The following is a 23,215-nucleotide window of genomic DNA, read 5'->3' as shown; positions in this document are numbered from 1 at the left end:
TTGTATTTATTTATGCATTAGTTTAACATTCCCAATTATTGAATTATATACTACCGATCAGTCTGTTGTTCTGTGTCTTGGCTTGTCAGTCATTTTTATCTCATGTAGTTTCTTCATTATGTTTTTATTCTGTTGTTTTATTGACATGTTTTATATCCAACACACTAATCCCCATTCTGGAGATAATAAGTAGATAACATCCCCTTGCATTTTTTTCTATTTATTACTTATTTATTTTACATTTGTTTACTGGAAAAGTCTGACTGGATACAAGTCCTTTTTCAGTAGAGGTCCAGGGAGAAAAGCTCCTCATAAAAGAAAGAATGTATAGATTTACATATATAAGTAATATAAAAAAGCACACAATTACACAGTTATACTAGAGTAAGAGATCTCATATAATATCAACACATGTAGGCAGCTTGTGTATTCCATAAAAGTGAATACATTCAGAATAGAAAGTCTGTTTGCAGTGTAAAGTAGTAGTTGGTTAACATATTTTTAGGTTAAAATCAATAGATGGCATCAATATACATATAATTAATAGATTAAGAGAGTTCACATTCAGTGCTGGTACCATAGCAACAAAGATAGAAAAACTGTTTATGTGAATTCTGAATAAGAAATGTAGTCTACCCAGGAGTATTGCATGAGTATTATCATGATTTAAGTATTTTTTTAAGTGGAATAGGTTAGTAGTAGTTGTGTCTGAAGGGAATGTGTTCCAGATTTTGGCTATATAGTTTGAGAAGAGGCAGTCACCTGTAGCATTGTTGGCTTTAATTACTTTCAACAGAGATTTGTTTCTTGAATGTAGACTGCAATTACTTGAGTAAGAGAAAACTCTGGAGAGAAGGGGGTCTTCTCTGGGTGGTTTAGAATTTTATGGGCCATAGTGAGTTAGTTATAGAGTAGACGTTGGGGTAGTTCTGACCAGTTAAGTTGCTTGAGTGCTATGTAGTGATGTGAACTAAAAGGTGCATCTGTGGCAAACCTGGCAATTTTTTATGACATGATTCTAATTTTGCTAAATCTGATTTCTTTAGGTTGGTGAGAATTGGTGAGGCATAGAGGAGAGTCGAGATAAGGTGTGTTTAAGCAATAATTGCTTTTGTGTTATTAGGAAGATATTGTTTGTTTCTGTATAGAGTGCCCAGCGTTTGTTGTACTTTATTTAAAGTTTGTGCAATATGAATATTGAATTTCAAGCTACTATCCCAATAGCTTAGTATATGCTACAGGTGAGAAATTGGTGTTATTCAAGGACAGAATATTGAAGGAGGGGAGGGGCATAGTGTGTCTTGTAGGTTGAAAAATCATGAGTTTAGTTTTATTGTGGTGTAGAATTGGTTGAGAATTAGTTAGCAATGCCTCCACATTTGAAAAAGAATCTTGTGTTACTAGTTATTGTAGAGACGATGCGGCACATATCAGTGTGGAATCATCTGCGTACCGGATGACAGAAGCATGCAATGTTGAGGTGAGGAGTTTGTTAGTAAACAGTGAGAAAAGTAAGGGACCCGGGCTAGATCCTTAAAGAACTCCTATGATAACGGGTAGAAGAGGAGAGAGGGTTTGCTGCCAGTCGGTTAGGTAGTCTTGGAACCATGCAAGGGTAGCTTGACTTAGTCAGGTCATTTAGGACATTGATCAGTTTGCTATGTGAGACCATAGCAAAGGCTTTTGAAAGGTCGAGAAATATAGAAGATACGAATTTGCCATTGTTTCTATGAAGATTAACAGTATCAGTGGAGGTCATTAGAGCAGAGGTAGTGCTGTAGAAGGGGCAGAATCCATGTTGAGTGTTTGATATTAGTTTAGTAGCAGATAGTCTGTGATTTGTATATGTATACATCTCTCGAGAATTTTAGACAGGACCGAAAGTATAGCATTTGGCCAGTAATTGGACAGTTCTGTTGATTTGCCTCCTTTATGTAATGGGATGATATGGGAAGTTTTCCATATAGCATGGACTTAGTGCTCAGAGATGGATCTGTTAATAAAAATGGATGCAGGGTAAACAATTGCATCAGCAGCAGCTCTAAGCTAGGCTGCAGATAGTTTGTCGGCTGCTAGGGTTGTAGGTTTTAGTTTTTGAGCAGTTTTTTTATCAAGTCTGTTGAGACAGGTTTTAAGGAAAAGGTATTGTTATTATTTAATGTAGGAAGGGCTGGAGTAGGAGTGGTACTGCAGTTATTCAAAAGAGCTAAAATTGTTTTTGTAAAGTATTTATTGAACTGGGTGGCTATATCATCAGTATTGTTGGTAGTAGTTGGGGGGGGGGGGTGCTAACATTGCCTGGTAGAAGAATGCTATTAATAGTTGACCAAACCTTTTGTAGGTTGTTGTGGGGGTGGCTATATCATCAGTATTGTTGGTAGTAGTTGGGGGGGGGGTGCTAACATTGCCTGGTAGAAGAATGCTATTAATAGTTGACCAAACCTTTTGTAGGCTGTTGTGGTGCTTACTTTGGATGTTATGATAGTACTTAATCTTGCCTTATTTGACTAGTCTTTTTGCCTTATTTCTACACTCATGGTATGTCTGTTTGACAGCCTCGTTTATGGTTTTGTGAAATTGTGCCCAGGCTTTATTTCTTGATTTTAGTAGTGGTCTGGTTTCTTTGCTTAGCCATGGGGTATAGTTGACTTTTATTCCTACACTTCCGAGTAGAGCATGGATAGTCAAGAACTTTTTGACTTCATTATGTCATTTCTTCTGATTCTAAAAAGTGGTCTGCAGTTTCCACTCCCTAAATGCCCCTGCAGTTCATTAGCCTTGGGGTTTATTACAAATTAAACCTTCTGTATTAATATTCTGCTAACCCTGTAATTTGGGACACTGCTTTGCTATTATCTTTCAATAGTATTTCAGCTGTAGGGTGTACACTTTCATTAGTGTTTGTCTCAATGCATTAGCTAGGCCAATTGGAGCCCAGGGTGAGACCCTCATTTGGCACCCCCCCCCCAAATACCTGAAGAGAAAAACAAATTGGACAACCTGAAGAGCAATATTTTCAGCAATTTCTGTCATAAATGCATATTAGTGTAGTGCACTGTAACACGTTATTCAAGCAGCTTTTTAAATTTATAGCAGTAAGCAGCATTTTAAACTTTGTCCCTAATGCAGTCCAATGTTTGAATTTCAGACTTAATAATCCCTTAGAAAATGCATACTGTTGCAAAACATATTATTCTAGAAACTTTCTATGTTTGTAACAGCAATATTTTAAACTTTGCCTTTGATATGACCCCCAACTTGAAGCCCGTAAGTAATGACAGAGTTTCATACCTATATCCTTCAGAAAAATGCATATTAGTGCAAAACATATTATTCTAGCAACTTTCTAAGTAAGCAGTATTTTAAACTTTGCCCCCACCCCCAATGTGGTCCAACTTGTATGTTTCAGAATGAATAATTAATTATTCAGAAAAATGCATATTAATGCAGAATATATTAATGTGATGTTGTCCTATCTCACCTTCATTCTTACTAGGTTGGGTTCAGATCAGATCCTCGGATCCGTCTCGGCCTTGATTTTCAAGCTCGAGGCTATCTGCCTGCTCTTGCTAAATCCATATCCCAGCATGCACTAGAACCATCTCCAGATCTTGTATGCCACTAAACAAGATTGGGTGTTCGTCTGCTAGCTCTGGCTAAGTATTATCTTTTCTTCCTTGTTTATTATTCACAGTTATCAATAGTTCTCTGATATTTACATTTAATTATGTAATAAGTAGCTACATATATTTTTGCTATTGTGTTATCCTTTGCAATTGGCCGGCATCTTTCATTAGGCCTTGTTTTCCCTCTCCCAGCTATCCTTAACTTGTAGAAAACTGTTAAATAGCCCGTTTAAGTTAGAGGGCTTTTAACACTACTGTTTTTTTCTTCTCCTTTCCTTCTATTTGGTGCTGCTATTCCTTTCGATAGTTTTGTTGCAGTTCGTTTAATTTAGAGAACTGTAACTCAGCCTGTTTAAGTTAGAGGGCTTTGTCTTATTATGTCTCTCTGTTCTGGTCAGGGCCCATTTAAGTTAGAGTGCTTTTTCCCTTAAGTGTACCTTTTTTTTTTTTCTTATAGCTTGACCCATTTAAGTTAGAGGGTCAGGCTTATGTGTGTGTGTGTGTGTGTATATATATATATATATATATATATATATATATATATATATATATATGTGTGTATGGATCTACTTCACATGATCGAACAACCAAATGTTTGACTTTCATATGGCGAGACCATATGATCAAACATTTGAATGTTCGAAAATGTGAAAATTAAACAGAAAAAAACTAAACAGTGCTAGCAGGGAGGCAAGCCCATTTGCACCCCCTACTATTTAAATATACTAACTCCGAGATCACACTACATTGCAGTAAAGGGAAATCTTCCTGTTTTGCACTCTATGGAGATCCGCATTCAGACCGTTCAAACTTTTAAAAGTTCAATCATATGGTCTCGGCCATATGAAAGTCGAACTTTTAAAAGATTGACCATCTGAAGGGGACCTATGTATGTATATATATATATATATATGTACATATATATATATATATATATATATATATATATATATATATATATATATATAGAGAGAGAGAGAGAGATAATAGATATATATATAGATATATATTTAAAAAAAAGTTTCTATCCTGTTTTTCTCTTTCATGTAGTTGTGCTTCAAAATGTCTGGCAAGGTATCTAAACCGATGGGTTTCAAAAAAATGCAATAAATGTCATAAGAAAATGCCCCTGAGTGATAAACATACACTTTGTGTTTATTGTCTTGGGGCCGTCCATCTCCAGGAGTTATGCTGTGTTTGTCATGCTTTCAATCATAGAGTGGTCCTGGAGATGAAAAACAAATTAATCATAAAAGGACTTTTGAAAACCTCTTTCTCAGAGGCAGTGGAAGAAGGCCCGGGTTCATCCAAATCTCCCTCTTCAAGTCTGATAAATCTGACAAATCTGGGAAGAGGTCTTTCTCTTCCACTTTATTGGAGCCGACAGAAAAGATCCAAAAACTGCCCTCTGATCCAAAGGTTATTGGATCCAACAATTTTTCATCAGCTCCGACACCTTCTAGTTCGGTGCTGGTTGAGTTTGACTTAAGAAGACGGTCTCTGACCTTGGAACCGATCTCCCCTACACTTAGATCTCTAATCCTACAACGGTCAAAAAATTTCCCACCTCCTCGACTTGGTCTTCTAGGAGTCTTTCGGATGACATGGATCGGGTGGTTTAAAAGCTCTTAAAGACACTGGCCGAGTTACTTTTGGATCTGACCCCTAGGCTTCGGATCCTACGACATCCACTTCTTCTGCTCCAATTCCTCCTCTGATCCAACCCCTGGCTTCGGAGTCGGAAGATCCGGAGCTGGTCTTAGTGGAACCATCAAATCCAAGACCCACCACTGGCTCTATGGATCCGACCTTGGCACGTACGTCCTCTGCTCCATCGGAACTGGAGGAGTCTAGGAGCCGATACTCTCCAGTCTGGTCCAGGGTGGGGCAAGTCAGATCGGACAGTTGTTGGATGCCACTTTGCCTCTCGGGGCCTCGGCTCGGCTGATTTTGGCTCCTACTTCAGCCTCGGGTTTGTCATCTTTGGTTCGGGGGGGGGGGCCCTCAGCTTCTTTGGGCCCAGGGATATCCTCTGATCAGGGACTGGGTGCTTTTGAGATCATGAGGGTGCTGTCTCCACAGGCAGGTCCACAGTCATGTCCAGATATTCCTCCCTCTAGAGCTTCAGTGTCTGCCTCTTTACCCCTGGCCCGCACTCTTCCGAATTCTCCCCAAAGTACCCTTCTGAGGAGGTCCGTCGGAAGAGACTATGCAAGAGGAAGCATTTAGACTCCACAGAGGAGTCCATCACTTCTGGTACGGAACTTGATGAAGCTGAAGGGTCCCCATGTTCTCCTCCTGATGATGTCTCCTTTGGAGACATCCTGGAAATGCTAAAGCAGAAAGGCAGCTGGAAGCCCACCAACCCTTTGGTGGAGGAGTCCGTATACCCGAAGGCTTTCAGATCTCACCCTTCCACCTCTTGGGTGTCTCTGCCTTTTGATGAACTTATGGACCTAGTATTTCAAAAGGCATGGGAGTCCCCAGATTCAGTGGAACCTGTTCCTAGGAGGCCAAATAAGTTTATTACATCCCCCTCAGTCAAGGCTTTTCTAACCAAATAATTGAAACAAAATGAACACCAATACTTGATAAAACCACACTGGTTGCCAGAATGTCGCCAATAAGTGACTGTGATACTCCAAATGTCACAAAAAACATTTATTACATCCAAAGAATTAATACGTTAAGCACTTTCACCCTGCAAAATCGGGCTTCATCAGAACGTATTACTAATGAAATACTGCAGTTTAAATACAAAACTTGGCGCCAAAAGTTTTCTTAAGCTTCACCCTTAAAGACATACAGATAAATTTAATCTCAGAAAATGCAGTGCATTAAAAATTATTTATAAAAACTGACTGCTCATATATGTATGTTTAAACAATATAAAATGCAAATACATTCTACTCCCCAAACTGCTGTAATAACCTACTTAGGATTATGTTAATTAAAATACTGATGTGAACAAACTAAGCTCAGTAATAAATTATAATAAATAATATATAAATTATTAAAAATTCATATTAAAAAATGAGCTTAGACTATTAAAATGTGTGCTCGAGTCCCATAAATAAGTATAAATATATACCTACAATAATTATTTATAAACTATAAATCATTAATGTTGAGTTGTAAAGTGTACCTTTAAATATAAGTAATTTGGTCTTGCATATAATAATAAAAGCATCAAAATAATGTCTACACGTATGTTGTACTTTAATCTACCCTAATTTATATACGAGTATAAAGAGAATTTTATAACCATCACATGGAATACTATTACTCATCTTTGTTTCAAAGCCAAAATAGGTTTGATTGAAATGTGATCATTTAAACCAGGTGGTGTTGAAGCATCTGTTAAAAGTTGGCACCACACCTCCTTGAACCTAAGGGTGGCTTTAAAATCTCCCCCTTAGGATCCATCCCAATAATATCTAAGATGGCAAACTTAAAAACATGAAAAACTTAAAAACTTGAGTCCCACCTTGTTTTTCTGTATGCCTATAAAAAGCGTTGTTGGTATCCTTCCTTCTAATACTATATATATGGTCATAAATACGTTTCCTGAAACATCTCTCCGTTTTTCCTATATAAAATCCAGCACATTGTGTGCACATGGCCATATATATTACCATTTTAGAATTACAATTACCCTGTTTAAACCTAATGGTAATATCTGTCCCATTCTTTAGTGTTATGGCTTCCTCTTCAAGTATAAAAGAGCATTGATTACAATACCCACATTTTTTGTATGTCTACTATAATTAGTAGTACTCTTACCCGTTCCTATATTTTTATGTTGTTCCACATAACTCTCTATGTTCCGACCCATCTTATATACAAAAGTCGGCTTCCCCCCAATTATGTCCGATCTGCCCACATTAAATTCCAATATTTAGTCAGTATACTTTTTATTTCCCTGACCTGTGGGCAATATTTAAGAATACAAGAACGCTGATGACTATCAATTGTAACATCTCCCCTTCGTCCATTAATATGGCTAAAAGTTTCTCTAAGATGTAATCCTAATAAAGGTAGGTACTTTGACCCCCATGCCTGTATTATATACTGTCTCACATTATTCATCACATCTACCTTGTATCCCCTCTCCTTAAACAAATCTGTTATGTAATCCAATTCCTCTATCATATCATTGTAATTTGATGTCATTCGAGCTGCTCGAATAGATTGCCTTTTAAATACATTGTACTTCGGGATGGTAGCTAAAGTATTCAAGGTATTCATTAGAGAAGGTGCTTTTATGGTGAATGCGGGATTTAAATCCCTTATCGTGACTAGATATAAGTGTGTCCAAATAAGCAATCCCTTCTCTACTGGTAGAATATGTGAATTTAAGATATTCACTACTTGTGTTTAAAAAGTTAATGAAACCTTCCAATTCCTCTGTGCTACCATCCCAAAGGATATATATGCCATCCCAAAATCTAGAATAGTGCCTGACATACTTATAATAAGGGCTAGAGAAGAGAACCAATTCTTCCCAATCTACCATAACCAGGTTCACGAAAATGGGGGCACAAGCCGCCCCCATTGCTGCTACTCTGGTTTGATGAAAGTATTCGCCCTCAAAGTATATAAAATTGTTGTCAAGCACTATCGACCTACATTCCATGATTAAACATAATTTGTCCCACTCCATATTAGTATGTTTTCTAATGCTAGTACACAAAGCTTCCAATCCAGCCTCTTTGGGGATACATGAGAACAGATCGATGACATCTGTAGTCACGAAAGTAAGTCCCTCTTTCCATCCTTCATTGGGATATTTACTTAAAAATTCCCATGAGTCATTTACCATATGTGGTAGCCTAACATATATATATGTTTTAACCACATATCAGTGGCCTGCCCTATTGGGAATGTTTTAGAGTGGCTACCTGATATAATTGGCCGGAAAGGGGGGGGTCACTAACACTTTTGTGTATCTTAGGAATACCAACTAGCGTTGCAAGTTTCGTATACTCTACCTTAAAGTAATTACGTACATCTGCTGTAATCCTACCATCAATATAAAATTCTTCTATATATGAGTCAATATGCTGCTAAGCAATATTGATTTCATTGATTGCTACTGTATCATAATTACCCGATAACTTGTAATATATCATACATCTTTTTAGAGTACTAAATAGAATCATATATATGACCCCCCCCCCCCCTTATCTGGCTTCATAACTCGAATATTAGAATCATGCTTCAGGGCCTGAAGAGTATTAAACTCATACTCCTTTAAATTATTATTGAATTTAGTAGTCCTTACTTTGTTGTACAATTTATACATTTCCCTCGTGACTGTTTTTTCATAAATCTCCACATATGGATGCATGGAGGATACAAAGGTACTTTTCTTTAATTTTGTCGTAATATCTATATGGGGGAGTTTTACTGTATGTGTATCTTTAAACATCTTGGCTAAATTGATCGTTCAAACAAATAATTTGATTTTGCAAAGGCAGCCTACAAGATTGAACATGGGCGTCGGAATAAACTTCATTCCTTTGGATAATAAATCAAACTGTGTAGTAAACAAAAGTAAATTGGAATCTTTGTAAATTTTAAAGTTATTGAAACTATGAATAACCCCATTAACTTTATTGTCATTAACTGGGGGCATTCCTACTACATCTGTATTTAAATGTGCTACTACTGCTTGCCTTTCCCTCAATTTTTGTCCTTCTGCTTGCTTATTTTGTAATTGTAATTCTGTCGACTCACTTCTTCTCCCTTGTACCATTTCGACTGTTGTTGGTTCCAACCCTTCTGAAAAATTGACCTGTCATATTTGTAACCCTTAACCTCATAGAAATTCTCATATCTGTACTCCTTCCTTTGTGAAATACCTTTATCTGTATGTAATTTATCATATTTGGTATCATTCCAAACATATGCAAGACCATTTTTATATTGTTCTACATCTCTGTTAATCTTCTTATGCTTTCTCTCATATATTTCTGTATCTTTCTTTCAGCCACTGAAAACTGCTTAACATATAATTTCTCCCATTGGGAGTATAATAAATCATTCGTTATTTTAATATTAAGTTGTTCAACTTCCTGTATTAACCGACATAATTTCTCATCATTACACTTAATTATAAGTTTCATGAAACTGTATCCAAACTCATTAAACATATGATTAAATTCTGTTTTATTCTTGACAGTAATAGTAATTCCCATGGGCATTTTAAAAAATCTCAAACCCATAGGTAGAACACTTATTTAAATATGCATGGTCTATTTTCAACCCATTAATGGTATTTAATTTTCTACCTAATAGGTAGATAAGATCTTTCAATGTCCCATCGGATATATTGCTGGGTTGAATCTCCCTTTCTTTTCCTTGTGGGAGCTTATCAAAGTCACAATTACTTAATAAAAATTTATTAAAATAAATGTCCTTTGTTCCACTACACATGTCTAATCATGGGCTTTGAGTAGACTGTACAGAATGAACAGTATGTTTCACAGTACCTTTGTCTTTATTGCTCACAGTCCCGATAATGTTTGAATACGTTTTTAACGGTTGTGCTCTCCTAGGTTTTGCACCCGTGTGTTTGGCCTCCTCGTCTATATCATAAAATGAGAAATCAAAGGTAAAATCTGAAGTATTAATTTTGCTGCTGTTATGAGGCTTTGAGTGTGTTGAAACACCATGTAAATCGATTGATGGACTCCCTCTGAAACCAGAACCTTGGCCATTGGGTATGTCAGAAATATCTGTGCCATCTGGATTTACTCAGTCAACTGCTGCATATCTTTACTTGCATTGTTGCAGTTCATAATAACCCTGGGACCCATCTCCCTCTGTGCATCATCTTTGTGGGGTTCATTGCCATTAAATGAACGAGTATTTGATAATTGTCCACTGTTGGTGTTGGAAAGAACTCCAGCCCCGACTTATTATTAACAACCACAGCTGTCTTAGCAAATAAATCAATAAGTCTGCTTACTTTTCCTTTGAGTGAAGTGACTTCCACTTGAAGTCTTATCATATCTTCTTTCTCAACGTTCGGGGATATTGGAAGTACATCACCGGTGACATCCATGGCTAGCTACTCCTGAATAATTGAAACGAAATGAACACCAATACTTGATGAAACCACACTGGTTGCCAGAATGTCGCCAATAAGTGACTGTGATACTCCAAATGTCACAAAAACACTTTTATTACATCCAAAGAATTAATACGTTAAGCGTTTTCACCCTGCAAAATCAGGCTTCATCAGAATGTATTACTAATGAAATACTGCAGTTTAAATACACAACTTGGAGCCAAAAGTTCCCTTAAGTTTCACCGTTAAAGACATATACATATAAATATAATCTCAGCAAATGCAGTACATTAAAACATTATTTATAATAACTGACTGCTCATATATGTATGTTTAAACAATATTAAAATGAAATACATTCTACGCCCCAAACTGCTATAATAACTTACTTAGGATTATGTTAATTAAAACACTGATGTGAACAAACTAAGCTCAGTAATAAATTATAATAAATAATATAAAAATTATTAAAAATTCATATTAAAAAATGAGCTTAGACTATTTAAATGTGTGCACGAGTCCCATAAATAAGTATAAATATATACTTACAATAATTATATATGAACTATAAATCATTAATGTTGAGTTGTAAAGTGTACCTTTAAAAATAGGTAATTTGGTCTTGCATATAATAATAAAAGCATCAAAATAATGTCTACACGTATGTTGTACTTTAATCAACCCTAATTTATATACGAGTATAAACAGAATTTTATAACCATCACATGGAATACTATTACTCATCTTTGTTTCGAAGCTAAAATAGGTTTGCTTGAAATGTGATCATTTAAACCAGGTGGTGTTGAAGCATCTGTTAAAAGTTGGCACCACACCTCCTTGAACCCAAGGGTGGCTTTAAAATCTCCCCCCCCCTAGGATCCATCCCAATAATATCTAAGATGGTAAACTTAAAAACTTGAGTCCCACCTTGTTTCTCTATATGCCTATACAAAGCGTTGTTGGTATCCTTCCTTCTAATACTATATATATGGTCATAAATACGTACATGTTTTTGGTTTTGAAACAAAGATGAGTAATAGTATTCCATGTGATGGTTATAAAATTCTGTTTATACTCATATATAAATTAGGGTAGATTAAAGTACAACATACGTGTAGACATTATTTCAATGCTTTTATTATTATTTGCAAGACCAAATTACTTATTTTTTAAAGGTACACTTTACAACTCAACATTAATGATTTATAGTTCATATATAATTATTGTAGGTATATATCTATACTTGTTTATGGGACTCGTGCACACATTTTAATAGTCTAAGCTCATTTTTTAATATGAATTTTTAATAATTTTTATATTATTTATTATAATTTATTACTGAGCTTAGTTTGTTCACATCAGTATTTTAATTAACGTAATCCTAAGTAGGTTATTATAGCAGTTTGGGGCGTAGAATGTATTTGAATTTTATATTGTTTAAACATACATATATGAGCAGTCAGTTTTTATAAATAATGTTTTAATGCACTGCATTTGCTGAGATTATATTTGTGTATATGTCTTTAAGGGTGAAGCTTAAGGGAACTTTTGGCGCCAAGTTTTGTATTTAAACTGCCGTATTTCATTAGTAATATGGTCTGATGTAGCCCAATTTTGCAGGGTGAAAGTGCTTAACATATTAATTCTTTGGATGTAATAAAAGTGTTTTTTGTGACATATGGAGTTATCACAGTCACTTACTGGCGACATTCTGGCAACCAGTGTGGTTTTATCAAGTATTAGTGTTCTTTTCTAACCAAGAGAGTCCCAGTAGATGCTATGGTTGTGGCGGCAGCCACCAAAAAGGAACTCTCAGAGACATCTTCTGTCCTTCCCCCAAACAAGGAGTCTTGGACTATGGGCAGGTATGGAAAGTGCATTTTTTCTTCAGCAACTTTTTCTGTCAGATTGCTGAACTCTGTCACTCATTTTACGAGACTGCAGAGGGATCTCCTGAAAGAGCTAGGAGATGCACTCCAAGATTCAGTAGCTGAAGGGGTTGTGGACGAAGAATCTTCTCAGCTCATTACCTTAAATTTAGTTGTCACCGCCTCCATGAGACTCATCTCATATGCAGCAGATGGGGCGAGTCTGTCACTCATTTTACGAGACTGCAGAGGGATCTCCTGAAAGAGCTAGGAGATGCACTCCAAGATTCAGTAGCTGAAGGGGTTGTGGACGAAGAATCTTCTCAGCTCATTACCTTAAATTTAGTTGTCACCGCCTCCATGAGACTCATCTCATATGCAGCAGATGGGGCGAGTAGAGCAGCGGGTTCTGGAATTTCCCTAAGGAGGTATTCTTGGATGCGCTTATGTGACTTTGCAGACCCATTTAAGTCTTCCTTTGTAAATGCCCCATTTGACAGCTCGTCCTTATTCGAGCCCAAGGTAAAGGGCAGTCACTCACCAAGTATGAACAGGAAGGAAAGACCCTGTCTTCCATCCATGCCTACTAGATCTTATCCCAAAGGTCAGAGAGTTAGTGGTAAAATTTGTTTCCAGAAATCACAGAGATCTTTTCAGGACACACTTTGTGAATCTTCTCCCAGAGGCAGAGGGGGAAGTAATAATGGAAGATGACCTTGTGGCGGATGGGGTCCGCAGAATCAGGGCGACAGAGAATCTTTCTTTGGTAAGCTCTTTCAGCACTCTTGAATGGAGGCTTGACTATTCAGCTGTTGAGGCAGTCAGGGGTCGCCTATCTTTGTACCAGGAAGCCTGGCGACAAGTAACAAAAGACAAGTGGGTACAAAGCATCATATCCAGAGGTTACACTATCCCTTTTTCCCTTCCTGTTCCGAAAATAAAAAAAGTTGCTGATGTTCCACCCAGTCAAAAGGAACAAGCAGCTCTAAAAATTCAGAAGTTGCTAGACAAAAAGAGTCGTCCAGAAAGTCCCCACAGACAAAATAGGATCCAGAACTTTACTTAAAATTATTTTAAGTTCCAAAGAAAACAGGAAACTGGAGACCAATTTTGGATCTCAGTATTCTAAACAAATCGGTGAAAAAGACCAAGTTCCAGATGGTAACACTGCAGCTGATACTCCCTTTCTTGGGCAAAGAAGATTGGATGTGCTGTATAGATCTCCAGGATGCATGCTACCACATAAAGATGGACAGGCGATCCAGGAGACACCTGTGGTTTCAGCTGGGAGCCAGTCACTACCAATTTCGACCTCTGACCTTTGGCCTCACTACAGTCCCCCGGAGCATTCACTAAATGTACGGCAGTAGTAGTGGCTCACTTGAGACGTCTAGAATTCCAGGTGTTTCCATACTTAGATGACTGGCTCTTAACCACCACGACCAGGCATCTGCTAATAAAACAAGAGACACAACCTTGCAACTCTGCTCCCACCTAGGGATTACTATAAACTATGAAAAATCTGCCTTAGTGCCTTCTCAGCATGTGATATTCAAAGGGGCAGAATTAGACTCAACACAAATGACAGCGAGACTTACTCCAGAAAGGATCCAAGTTCTAAGACATCAGGTGATGTACCTTTTAAGAAGGAAGAAATCCCAAGCAAAGATGGTTCTAAAAGCACTGGGAATCATGGCAGCGATGATAGTTTTCATTCTCCTAGCATGTCTGCACATGAGAGTTCCTCAGTGGTTGCTATCCACTCAGTGGTTGATGCAAGAACTGCAGATGTCTCACAAAATAAGCATAACAGAAAGTTGCAAAAAGGATTTTTGATGGTGGCTTTACTCCACTCAAGTGACTCTAGGTCGACTGTTTGTTCTCCCCCAGTCATTGGCCACTGTGACCACGGATGCTTGGGGGGGGGGGGTTCAAAGGGAGATGGTTCAAGGCACGTGGACTTCCTTAGAGACCAGACTGCATATCAATGTACTGGAGATAAGGGCAGTCCTCCTCTCATGGCAAGCCTTTAAGGATGTTCTCCCTCTGGGGACCGTTGCAGTTCACACAGACAACATGTTAGTAGTCTAGTACATCAACAAACAAGGTGGAGCAAGGCCATACCCTCTTTGCAGGGAGGCCATGATAGTTTGGGAATGGGTGATCTCTTCACATGGCTTTCTCATTGCAATTCACATACTGGGGAAAACCGGAGTGCTGGAGGACAAACTCAGCAGTTCAGTTTCAACACCTCACAAGTGGTCCCTCAATCTCTTAGTAGGGAATCAGATTTTGAACCACTGGGGTTGTTCTTGCTGCAATCTCTCTGCTTTTCCTCAGAATTACAAGTGCAGCTAGTACTTTGCGCTGACCCTCCCCACACACACACTTGAGTCCCTGAGGGATAATCTAGTCCACGATTGGCCCTCTGGTCTCCTCTGTGCTTATCCTCCCATACCGGTGATCCCCAAATTTCTTCAGAAAGCTCAACGGTTGAAGAGCACTGTGATCCTCATTGCCCCTTATTGGCCTCATCAGATTTGGTTTCCCTTCCTCTGGTCTCATCTGAAGTATCCATCATGGATACTGGACCCCAGCCATGATCTCCTAACCCACCCAACCCTGAGACTCCATCAAGATATGTCCAACCTCAAGCTATATAACTGCATGGTTTCTCCAATTCCAGTGACTGCCAAAGGGTCCAGGCTTTCTTCTTCAGCCAAGAACATTGTTTTAGCTTCTCAAAAGGCTTCCACCAAAAAAGTATACACAAACAAGTGGAACAGATTTTCTATTTGGGACGCTAAAGAGAACATTGGTCTTTATTCAGATTCTATTCCTACCATCCCTTCCTTTCTTGCTTCCCTATTCAAAGTGGGATCTAGCTTTATCATGATCAGGCTTCAGCTGGCGGCCATATCCAATTTCCACTCTGGCCTATCTTCAGGATCTGAGGTTATGTACGGCTTTTATGAAAGTTTTTTTTTCTTCTCATATCTCCTATCAAAAACCCCACTCTCCCTTGGGACCTCACCCTGATTCTCCAAGGTCTGACTGAGAAACCTTTTGAACCAACTAATGATTGTGACATAAATATTTTATCTTGGAAAACTATTTTTCTAGTTGCCATTACCTCAAAAAGAATTTCTGAATTACAGGCCCTTTCTTCTAAACCACCTGACATTATTTTCCACAAAGATAGTTTCTCTCTATACAAACCAATCTTTTATGCCTTAACATTAATCAGACCATACATTTACCAGTTTTCTTCTCCAGTTACTCCAATAAAGGGGAGTACATGTTACGTTTACTAGACGTTCATAGGCAACTGCACTTCTATCTTCACAGAACTTAACAGTTCAGGAAGTCAGATGAGCAGATGTCCTTTTCGCCTAATCACCTGGGGCATGCGGTAACAAAAGTGACTCTTGCAAAGTGGATTATTAATTGCATTTCAGTAATGTATGATAAGAACAATTAAAGTTTAACTATTCCACCTAAAGCCCATTCAACTAGATCTGTAGCCACATCATCTGCATTTTCATCTAGAATTTAATTGATAACATCTGTGCAGCAGCCACTTGGTCTAAATCCTGTACATTTGTGATTCATTGCAAATTGAACATTGTGTTCAGAAGCAGGACTTCTTTTGTCTCTACCCTGTCATATCCTTCCTTGAGGCCACCCAAGAGAGAATGTAGCTGGGGACTCTGACCCATACATGAATCAGAACGAGAAGGACGATATCAGATTTTTCAGTTATGTACTTACTAACTTGGCATCTGTGTTGTCCACTCTTTCTGATTCACCTTCCCTCCCATCCATCCCCCGACCTGGAAAAATTTTGTTTCTGAAGGATCTATGAAGTATTTATAGGAACATTTGTTCCTGGTTGGGCCTCTGTTTTCTTTTTCTTTCTTCCTTATTTCTAATGGACAGCAAACTCAATCTGAGGAAGCTGTGCTTAGTACAGGGTCTGTGGGTAAAGTGAGGAGCTTGAGCCTGGAAGCTGAAGTCTGTAGAAAGCGTCCAAGTCAGATCCAAGGGTTAGAACTGTAACCCATATATGAATCAGAATGAGAATGGACAACACAGATGCTAAGTTATGGACAACACAGATGCCAAGTTATGGTAAGTACATAAATTAAAATTCTGGGAAGCAATTTCTTAAGTTTAAAACAGCAAGCAATATTTTAAACTTTGTCCTGGATGTGATTCCCGACAACTTGATGACAGTAAATTAGATATTTGAGTTTCAAACTTCATATTCTTCAGAAAATGCATACTAGTACAAAACATATTATTCTATCAACTTTAAGTTTATATCAAGTTATATGTTATACTTTTTTGTTGATGTCACTAAATGACATACAGTTTTAAGTTTCAGACTTCGTATCCTTCAGATTATATACATTAGTGCAAAACATATTCTAGCAACTTTCTAAGTTTATGACAGCAATATTTTAAACTTTGTCCTTCAGCTGATCCTCTCCCAAAACGTCAAGTCACTAGCAGTGACAGGCGTTTGACTTTCATACTTCTTATCCCTCAAAAATGTATACTAGTATTCGTATTTCTGACCAACTGTATCAGAATATGAAAAAAGGACAGCTCACTGTAACTTCAAAAGAGGTCTTGAAACTGTAGCTTACCCATTCCTTCTGTCAAACCATATATCGTATGGATTTAATGACAGCCCTACAACATGTTATCATAGCACTGTCTTGATGTGTTTGTTGCTTTGCATGCCATACCTGACTGTTGGTGGGCTAGTTAATGAGTGACATTTTTCTTCAGACACTGCACAAGCTACAGACCCAGTCCCCTGTCCCATAACAACAACAACAGAGGGATTAAATATAAAATTTAACAGTTGGATTCTGAATCTGATATTTTAAAATAAGTTTAAGTACATAAAGTAAATAATAAAGATTAGTGAGTTGGGACAAAAACACTTACTGAAATCTATATAGTGTACTTATTTTTCGCTTAATAAGGTGTTCTATTTTTACATACAAGATGATATTATTTTCCTGTGTGTTATATATAAAATGAGGTATTTACCCACTTGCTCTTGTTGCATAGGTTGTGGCCGAAAAAGAGCTCCATAGACCATCCAGCTTAACTTAAGAAATGACAAAACTGGGAAGTTAGAGATATTCACTGTTTTGATGCTATTTTAATCGATTAGCAGCCCAAATGTATGTTGGGCAGGCAAAGAAGGGTGTGTTACCACATAGGTGGGGGTGGCTGTCTTGTGGTGCCATTGTACATCCACTCATGTCTCATTACTTTGCACATAGGTTCATAGGTGTGTACTAGGCTATGGCCCTGGAGCCTTTACAAGCCTAGCCCATAGGATTATCCTGGCATCGTGCCAGCTGATATTAAGGCATCAAGGAAGTTGAGGTATAATGCAAAAACTGCTAGCAGTTTCAAAATGACAGCACTGTGCACCTGCTGCACTTCTAGCTGTGAAGTTGTTCATTAGCATAGCTTTGTAACCATTAAGCTTTCCTCCCTGCTGACACTAATAAAAGGTTACATTCTGGGTATGCCCCCAATTCAGGTGAAGAAAGACGTTATAAAGTCTGGTTCCATGGTGCAGAGGGATGGGGTCTTGACTGTAACTAAGGCAACAATGACTTGATTAGTGGCCTCAGTACTGGAGGAGCCAGGCAGGAAGGGGGGAGAAATGAAGAGGCAGAGCCTGCTCACCTCTCCCAAGGGAGTTGGAGGTTCCCACATACTCAGAGCAAAATTAACAGTGTAGTCTCACTGGTGAAGACTAGAGAGACCACTGCTCATGCTGTGAGGGGAGAGGCAGAGCTTTTTGGAGGAATGCCCCTTAGGGAAGTGATGGGACATCCTCTGCAGATTGTCCACTGCACACCTCTCTTCAGTGCCTAGCTGAGTGTATGGCAAGTCAGGGCCAGGCTGAACATGAGAAAATGTGAGCCACCCTTAATGGCTGTCTGGATGACTACTCTTCCCAGTTGTCCCTCACCCTAGTGACAGGGAAAGAATGGGCCTGTGGGCCAGAATGGAGCTGATAGTCGATAGAGAGCAAAGGCGAAGTGCTGCAAAAAACACAAAGGAGTTTTAAGATGCACAGATTCCTGCGGTCTGTGACATTTGGACCAAAACGAAACATGATGAAAAATAGACATTTTTTTGTGTAAGGACTGGAAACATGGGAATCAGCAGAAGCAGAACAGACAAATATTTTGGTTTAAAACTTAGTTGAGAATACTTAAGTGTAAAGTGGGAGGTTGACATAATGGTTAAGGTGTTTACCTTACAAACATAAGGTGCAGGGTTTGATTCTCACATGGGGTAATTGGCTATGCTGAAAATGGCCCACAAGGGCAGTTAGCCTAGTAAGTATCTATGAACCTATAAATCCTACTTTAGATTTGGCTATATGATGTCAAAACAAAATATAGTAATTCTTAATGTAGAAGCTAAAGTGTATAGTTTAACACTGGGCTACATATACTCCTGTGTCATTTATGTTTACCTGATCATTGTTATGCTGGATATTGTTCTCAAAAATAATTTTCTGATTACCTTGTTTTCTATAAATGTTATGAACACAGTGTATAGTAATTCATTTTTGAAAGTAAAAAAAATGCGTAGAAAATAATTGATGCATTAGTTGTGCCACTTTTTTCAAATGGGTTAACTGAATGTGTTGACACATTAACATTGTTGTGTTTAATATCTGTGTTGCCAAATTGCCCTCTAAATACTGAGCAAGTACAACACAACACAAGCATTTATCATATGCAGATGGCCTTACATGAAATAAATTCAAGTCACTCTCCTCCAGGTTATGGGCAGCTATTGTCAGCATATTGGTTAGAAAACAAATACAGAAAAGCAACATGTTGTTGTCTTTCGGCTTTTCCCAGTTAAGGGTCTCCACAGCGGAACTCTGGTCTGCTAATGATTGGCAGTAGATTTTGACGAACACCGAGGTGCCAGCTCGATGTTCAACCTTCAACGAAGGCACGTCCATTTATGCATGTCTTTCGAACACCCACCGAAAAGCAACATAAAATCAGCATTAACAATTTAAACTTGAAATAAGTGATTGTGTACTCTCTAAATAGATTAAAAGCAGTTTAAGTACTTGGATGTTTACATTACCCTTGCGCCCTGGAAAAATTATGGAATAATTGTTCAGCAGATCAAGAATCTAACAGAGAACTGAACATTCAAGGGGCATCATTTTGCTTCTGCTATGTTCATACATTTCTGCTCTAGCTCTCTTAATACATCTTTGTTTACTTTATTCCTGCATAAAATTTCTGTATAATAGCCTTGTGAAAGTAAAGTCACTGATCTCTGGACAACTTCATTTGCTTTTAGCACATCCTGAAATGGTAAGAGGAAGAATTACATCTGTAAACTGGTGTTGCTAATACACTCTGTAGCAACTGCTGAGTTGCTTTTGAGAATTGTGAAAATTCCATTGAGGGCTGTAACATAGATTATTTTAAAATGCATTTAAAAAGTCTTTGGCAAGAAATTGTATACTTCTGCCACATTGGTCTTTAGAGCTGTGAACTATCAGACACTTCTTTCTTAGGCCTGTCAGGCTATTTCAGATCTTCCAGATTCTGAGGGAAAGGCCCCTGCTCTTTCCTTGTTAGGGCCATCTTCCCAAATTGTTTGCCATTCTATTAAATTCAGCTGTGATGCAGTTGATGCTTCATCTCAGGCTGTTGCTTTTGGATCTGTTTTGAGGAAGTATTCCTAGCTCAGACTTCAACTTTTGCCTGATGATATCAAGGCCAAACTGATGGATACTGCTCTGGACAATAAGCATTTGTTTGGTGCTGCTGTGGCAGAACTGTGTAAGTCCCTGCAGGAAAAAGGGTAAGGCTTTAGAGGATTTGAAGCATGTTTTTGTTTCACCTGTTCCTAAATTTCAAAGGAGTTACCCTAGCAAACCTGCCTTTGTTCATAGACCGACTTGCCTTCCCCAAAGGTAAAAAGTGTGGTAGAAGGGCTCCCCTGCTAATGCTACCCACACTACTTCTACTTAGAAGCATCATTTTCCTGACAAACCAGGTGCTGTCTGAATATTCTATAAAATTCAGCAACAAAAAGTCCTGTTTTTCTCAGTCACATTCCTCTTTCTCTGCATCTTTCCCTGTCCCTTCCTGTTTGGTTAAAGGTCACCCAGGATGCCTGGGTTCTTTCCATTATTCGCCAGGCATTTTACGTGGTTTGGAAATATCTTCCTTCCTTTTTGGGCATTCCTCACCCTCTTTGGGAATAGCTGTCCATTTTTCCAGAGGTGCTTCAGGGCCTGTTGGCTCAAGGAACAATTTAAGAAGTTCCAATTCCTCAGAGGGAGAAGGGGTTTTACTCCAGAACGTTCTTGGTCCTCAGGAAAGAATGCACCTGGAGACCCATTGTGTGTCATTCTCAGCTAAACACCTTTTTGAAGGTCCCTTCCTTTTGAATGCTGTCCCTTCAAACCTTGTTTTCTCATGTACTTCCTCAGCCTTTTCTAGTTTCCTTGTCTCTCAAGGATGCTTATCTGCACATTTGTATTAATCCCCTTTAAAGGAAATTTTACGTATCTCTGTTGCTTCCTGACATTTTTAGTTCTCTGCTTTGCCCTTTGGCCTCTCTACTGCCCCAAGGGTCTTCACCAAATGCCATGCTCCTGTGATTGCTTTGTGCAGGTTGAGAAGGATACAGATCTTTCCTTACCTGGACAACCTGCACTTTCAGACCTCTTCTACAGAGATTTTGCTTCATCGTCTACGCTTTGCTATTTCTGTCCAGCAAAGCCTGGGGTTTAATGTAAATTTAAAAAAAAATAATTTCTGACTCAGGATCATGTTTTTCTGGGGTGCAGGCTCCAGTCCAATGATGGTGAAACTATGACATGCGTCAAAGGTGACACGCCACAATGTTTTGGGTGACACCAGCGTTCACCAACAGCCGAATTACCAACGAAACTGAAATGTCAGCCTGCACTTATCTATTAAAACTCAGCAAAAAAGGTCATGAATTGATGTTAAATCAAATGCAGTATGTTCCATATTTTTTCAGTTCAAAATTGCTATTAAAAGTAGGGTAATTTTTGGTGCACTGTTTTAAGCCCAATTATCAGTGTGCGTATCATTTTCTCTATTGCAAGTCACTGATTTTTTTTTTATTTCTATAATGCATAGCAGTAGACGTGATGGACTGTATTTTTTTAAAGTAAATTAATAAAAAATGGTTTCTCTTTTGTTAGTGGGGGGGGGCTGACACAGCAGCAGAGTTACGATAGGCATTTTCCAAATTTCTGACACGCCAAGCCTAAAAGATTCACCATCACTGCCCCAGACTGTTCCAATGCTGGCAACCCTGCCTCCTCCCAAGGCTTCAACTCTGATTGCTTTCTTTTAATCCCTTCTTCCTCTGTTTTCAGTTACAACCAGGGAATTTCTGAGGGCTGTGGGTTACATGGATTCCACCATGTCTGTGCTTCCTCTGGCCAAGCTACACATGAGAAAGCTCTGGTGGCTTCTAAAGTTGGTTTGGCTGCAATGTTCTCAGATTTTAGATTTTATAGTCCCTCTTCTTCCATGCCTCAAGCTGTGGAACTTCAGTGGTGGATCCATCAGTTGTCCCTCAACACAGGACTTCCTTTCCAACCTCCAGTCCCCTGTCAGGAACTCTTCATATATGCCTCAGACGTGGGATGGGGAGGCCTTCCTTGGTTCTCTGAAAGTGGAGGGCCTTTGGTCTCTCCGATAAAAGACAGACCACATCAGTGTCAAAGAGATTAGAGCTCTTCAGGCTTTTCATTCTTTTTTTCTTCCAGGGCCTCTCAAAATTCTCACAGACAATGTCACTGTGAATGTGGCATATCAACAACCAACGGGGGCAAGGTCTTATGTCCTGTGCAAATTAGCTTTCGGATCTAGCTATCCAGTCTCGAGACCTTTCGGGCAGTTTACATTCAGATCAGAATATTATGGCAGATTCTCTTAGCAGTTCCATAACAAAATCCCATGAGTGGATGCTTTATAGGGATGCATTTCTGGACATTGTCCATCAGTGGGGTACTCCTCAAGTAAATCTATTTGCCTTCATTCTGAACAGACAACTTCCACTATGTTGTGCCAGTGTCCCTTGTCCTCTGGCCTTGGAAGGGAATGTTTCTTTATGCCTTCCCTCCCCATCCACTCATTCTGAATGTCCTATTCAAGATAAAATAGGATGCTTCCAAAATATTTCTTGTAACCCCCTTTTGACCCAGACAGCATGGGTTCCCTCTTCTGCATTTAGCCAAGGACAATCATCACAGGTTACCTCACAGGGTGGACCTTCTCACACAAGACAAGGGGTCTCTCATCCATCCTCACTTGTCTACTCTTAAACTGACATTGTGGGGATAGGGTTTTGATCTCCTTCAGACGCTTTTTTTTCAGAGGACGTGTATCAGGTCCTGCAGGAGGCCAGGAGACCCACTACTAGAAAATCTTATTTATCCAAATGGAAGAGATTTTCTGTTGTCTTTTTCATAGCCTGGATCCACTTGATCCTTTGGGTCTCTCTTATTTGTGTGACTTGCTCACTGCTGGGTTGGCATATTCTTCTTTTAAGGCCCACTTGTCAGCTAGTTCTGCTTG

The 23,215-nt window shown here is 38.7% G+C and overlaps 1 protein-coding gene across 4 annotated transcripts in view; it reads left to right on the top strand.

Annotated features, from left to right (window-relative positions):
• Nucleotides 1–23,215, top strand: part of ALS2CL (ALS2 C-terminal like) — a 2,758,770-nt gene that overhangs the window by 1,158,977 nt on the left and 1,576,578 nt on the right. The gene's annotated exons all lie outside the window — the stretch shown is intronic.

Source organism: Protopterus annectens, chromosome 3.part0, assembly GCF_019279795.1.
Source record: "Protopterus annectens isolate FY-2018-M chromosome 3.part0, PAN1.0, whole genome shotgun sequence".
Taxonomy (NCBI): Eukaryota; Metazoa; Chordata; order Ceratodontiformes; family Protopteridae; genus Protopterus; species Protopterus annectens.
Note: the sequence above shows the minus strand (reverse complement) of the source record. Positions and strands in the feature narration are given on the sequence as shown.